Source organism: Scylla paramamosain, chromosome 29 (genome assembly GCF_035594125.1).
Source record: "Scylla paramamosain isolate STU-SP2022 chromosome 29, ASM3559412v1, whole genome shotgun sequence".
Classification (NCBI taxonomy): domain Eukaryota; kingdom Metazoa; phylum Arthropoda; class Malacostraca; order Decapoda; family Portunidae; genus Scylla; species Scylla paramamosain.
In genome coordinates, this window is record NC_087179.1 from 10,539,380 (window position 1) to 10,544,379 (window position 5,000).

The following is a 5,000-nucleotide window of genomic DNA, read 5'->3' on the forward strand; positions in this document are numbered from 1 at the left end:
GTAGATAAATAAATAAGATAAACAGTCAAATGGATTTATAGATAGACAGACAGACAGACAAACAGACGAACATACATGGACATTGCTAGATACATAGATACATAGATGCATAGATAAACAAAGGGAAAAGATAGATTGATAAGTAGATAGACGGAAGGAAGAGAAGAGGTCGAGTGAGTCAGGTGGTTATGACAGTCCGATTAAAGAAACATGGGAACGAGGGAGAAGAAAGAAAAGAAGTACTTGAGGTGAGTTAATCCCACCCATTCAGATGATTGCTTCCGTGACTGAACGTGGTAGATAGATAGATAGATAGATAGGTAGGTACATAGATAGATAGATAGGTAGGTAGGTACATAGATACATTGATAGGTAGCCATGTAAATAGATAGACACAGACAAGTAGAAAAATGAATAGTCAGATTGATAGATACAGGTACAGTACTTACATACATACATACATGCATGCATACATACATACATTCTTCAATAAGTGGAAATGTAGGTATATACAAAAAGGTGGATTAATAAACATGCTAATATGTATATAACTATATACTGATAGATAGATAGATAGATAGATAGATAGATAGATACAAAGTTAAACAAATACGTGTGTGTATAGACAGATAGACAGCCAGATTAACTGTTAAGATAGATGATAGAATGAATTACAAACTTATCAATGATAGTAAAATAAAAACATTAATAATAATAATGATAATAATAATAATAATCAGTATTTTTATAACAACAACAACATCATCAACAACAACAATAACAACACATCACTTACATAAACCATAATAGTAAGAGCAAAACATTAACATTAATCTTTAACAAAATTCAACGGATTTAAAGAAGAACCATTGTACAGATGTTCATTATTCTTTATAGTTGTTGGGAGTGGTGCGTAGATGATAACCGTATTTTACTTTAAAGAAAATCACGACAAAAAAAAAAAAAAAAAGAAAAAAGAAAAAGAAAAAAAACGGACTTTCTCGGTTGATATATACTTTTTATAACAATATTTTTTTTCCTACTTTGCAATATCAACTCATCTGTAATCTTAGAGGGATTTTTTTTAATCGCAAAAATTTTTAAACCTTTTGTATAGATACGGACCTTAGTAAAAAAAAAAAAAAGGAAAAAGAAAAAAAACTTCAATCAAAAAATTTTTATCTCATAATTGGGATATGTTCCTTGCCAATCACCAGTGTGTGTGTGTGTGTGTGTGTGTGTGTGTGTGTGTGTGTGTGTGTGTGTGTGGAAAGATGAGTGTGCAGCATTGTTCTGGGCGTGTGAAGCAAGTGGTGTCGATTGCCTCAGTCACATCATGTCGCTCCCCGCAGCAAGGATGATAAAGATAGGAGCATCTGACAGGCCCGTATTCTGAAGCCCTTTGGTCTCTCACCACCACAATTTTCAAAGGCCACAGAGATGATTAGCCTGGTTCTCAACAATGTCCCTCCTGTTAATAATACAGAAAACTTATTAATCTGTCTCTAGAACCATAAAACCACACTTAAAAGCCCTTGTAACTTCAGCTGGGGCCTTTTGAAAGTAACGGAGGTACGATACGGGAGGGAATAGTTAAATTAACCTAGCACTAGTATCAATACCACTGGAGTCTGCGATGGTAAAAGCAGGGAAATATTGAAGAATGTTTCCCTTTATTCTTCCCACGCTGTCTACATTACTGCTCGTCTCTTCTTTGTCGCTTTTGTGTTGCCCTTCGTAATCCTTCGTAATTCGCTCTACTCTACTCCCCACTAATTACTGCCACAGGTAAGTAGAGAAGGTGGGCAGAAACTCTTGTTATGTTTTGGAATTAAGGGATTGCTGATAATGAGGAGGTGGAGGTGGTGGAGGTAGTGGTGGTGGTGATGGTGATAGAGACGGAAAAGGAGAAGAGTGAAGATGATGAGGTGGAAGAAGAGGAAGAGGAGAATTAGAAGGAAGAGGAGGAGGACGAGGAGGAGGACGAGAAGGACAAGGAGGAGAAGGAGAATGAGGAGCAGAAAGATGAGAAGGATGATGATGATCATGATGATGATGGTGATGATGATGATGATGATGAAAATGAAGAGGAGGAGGAGGAGGAAAATAAAGATGAGGAAGAGAATGAGGAAAATGATAATGATGATAATGATAATGATGAGAAGAAACAACAATAAACAAATAAACAAACGATAATAAGGAAGATGAAAAGAATGACGATAAGAATAAGAACAACACTAACAATAACAAGGAAAAAAAAGGGAAAATAAAAAAAAGTGAAAAATAACAAAAACTAAACCGCCATCACCACTAATACACGAATACCAGAGTGACATAAGACAGACAGAATGACACCCTGGGAGCCGCTGAGGCAATTGAAGACGGAGGGGAATTAGTGAAGGAGGGGTGGCGGGCAGTGATACGACTCTGAACTACGTAAGAGGCTCAGTGAAGGTGCAGCAGTGGGGAAGTGCGAGGGGGAAAGTGAGGCAGTTATAAAAAAGTAAGTGAAATGAACTGAAGTGTATTAAGAAAAGTAATTGTAAAGTAGGATTATGTTTTATCTTTGTTGTTATTGTGTTATTTCATCTAATGCAGAGTCTCCAGAATGTAATGGTGTGATTTTGTTATTTTGTTATGGAATAGGAGTGACTGGTTACCATGAAGCAGGGATTAATGTACTGTTAAGATTTACTACGATTGCTGTTGAATACCTTGAGCCAAACACGATTGAAGAAGAAAAGGAGAAAGAGGAGGAGGAGGAGGAGAAACTAGACGAAAAGGAAAGGAAAAGATGATAATGAAAAGGAGGGAAAAAGAGGAGGAGGATAAGGAAAGAAAAAAGTAAAAAAAAAAAAATGAAGAGAAGAGGAAAAGGAAGATGAGAAAATGGAAAAATTATGAAAAGTGAGAGGAAGAGGAGGAGCATATAAGGAAAAAAAAGATGACGATGAAGAAGAGGGAGGAAAAGGAGGAGAATGAGAAGACGGAAAAGATGGAAAAAGAAGGTGAAAAAGAGAGGAAGAGGAGCTTAAGAAGAAAAAGAAAAAAAAATTGATGAATATAGGAAAAGAAGAATAACATACAACAACAACAACAATAACAACAACAACAACAACAACAACAACAACAACAACAACAACAACAACAACAACAACAACAACAACAACAAACATTTTCTTTTCAAAAAGCACGCTCAGGAACTTAGTAATCAATTGGACACCCTCATGTTCGCCTCCCGCAGCCTACATAGGGCGTGAGCGGTCCTGGCACACTTCTGCAGTAAGCCTAACGCTGATCCACAAACACGCATTTATACCATCAACGTGGCAGCAAGATCTCATTTAATCACTTAATGCATAACAACTCCTCTTCACCCCTAACAACCTGTAACGAGGAATGAAGGCGTGACGGAACAAAAGAAAACTTAGCAATTAGACCAAACACGTTTCAGCGACCTAGCAATAGCGAATGGCGTAGTAAAGTGTGTCGTCCTACATGTATTAGCTTAGGCCTAACTGCGACCTTGGCTTATGTGGTAGAGGCCGGAGGGAAGGCCGGAGGGAAGGCCGGAAGGATGGGTGAGGGGATAAGGGGTGAGGGATGAGGGAGTGGAATGTAGGCCTTAGGTTGCAGATCATAAGGTGTTGGGGGAGGAGTGGGGGGTGGGGATGGATGACGCAGGGGAATGAATTGATGACATGTGGTTCATAATGGGTGTCAGTCTATGGCACGGCGAGTGACGTCAGCAGATAACTCCCTTCCCGATCACACAACCCAATATTAATAGTCCAGGATGCGGCAGCGAGCGAGCATCTTCCGCAAGGCTATAATTTATTAAGTTTGCCATGGTGACGTCACTGATGACTACCTCTCGTGGCGTGTGAGCGATGGTGACGTCATGACCTGAGACTCCTCCCCGCGCGGCAAGTCACGTGGATGGTGTGGCGGTAGCAGGTGATGCGCGGGCTATAGCGTTTGGCTGCTCCGCCCACCGCCCCGCCGCTCCACAGTCTGGCCAGCACTCCGCCACCCTGTCGCTCTCTCTCTTGCCCCGCGCGACCCTCCCTCGCCCTGCCAGTTTCAAACCATCGCCGTCGCAGGGTGTATACACGTCCTAGCCTGCTTCTTCATCACAGTGTCTCGTGCAACTTTGGAAGATTGTTTGGTACGAGCGCTTGCTTATCTGTGTGTGTGCCTGTATCTGTGTCTGCGTGGTGATGGCAGTGATAGGAGTGGGCGTGTAATGTGTGTGTGCGATACTACTATAATACTACTTGTGAAATGTCCTTACATGTTTTTGTGTTAGTCTTTGACAGAGATATTGGTTATGTAACGTTTTAAGTGCCAACTACTTTCTACTTACTACTACCAACCACTTACTACTGTTACTACTACTACTACTACCGCATGTAAAGGTCCGTGGGCTGTCAATGAGCGCTTTCGGAACACCCGAAGGACGCTGTGACTAGGTTTTCTCTTCTCCCCGACCCACGAACCCTATCACCGTCTCGGCACTAGTTGCAGATTGTTGCAGTGCTGTGGTGGTGCTGGGGTGTGTGGTGTCTGGTGTCTGGTGGTGGTGTATGGTGTGGTAGTGTGTACATGCCTTTAGCGAGATTTTAGCGGTCTTGTATACCTGTTTTCGTAGAACCCGTCAGAGAAAGAGAGAGAGAGAGAGAGAGAGAGAGAGAGAGAGAGAGAGAGAGAATAGGGTCAGTTCGCTCGTGATCGTTTCTTTAGTGACAGCGACGTGCCAGCAAACTTGCCCCTCCTCCTCCTCCTCCTCCTCCTCCTCCTCCTCCTCCTCCTATATCTTCTCCCATATGTATGTCTTCCCTTCACTACGGTCATTAATTTCCTTCTTTTCCTCTTGCAGTTCACTTCATTCTCTTTCTTCCATTTCTCCTCCCACTCTTTAACTTTTCTTTTCATCTTCCACCTTCTGTATTTTCTTTAATTTTCACCCCATCTTCCATTTTTATTCTCTCCTTTTCCCC

The 5,000-nt window shown here is 41.1% G+C and overlaps 1 protein-coding gene across 3 annotated transcripts in view; it reads left to right on the forward strand.

Moving 5' to 3' along the window:
- Window positions 1-4,008: 4,008 nt before the first annotated feature.
- Window positions 4,009-5,000, forward strand: part of LOC135115274 (protein timeless-like) — a 118,981-nt gene continuing 117,989 nt past the window's right edge. For 2 of the 3 annotated variants that reach the window (XM_064031864.1, XM_064031867.1), the window contains exon 1: window positions 4,009-4,168. The gene's annotated coding sequence lies outside the window, so the exon portion shown is untranslated. The remainder of the gene's footprint in view (window positions 4,169-5,000) is intronic. The other variant, XM_064031868.1, reaches the window with a different exon arrangement.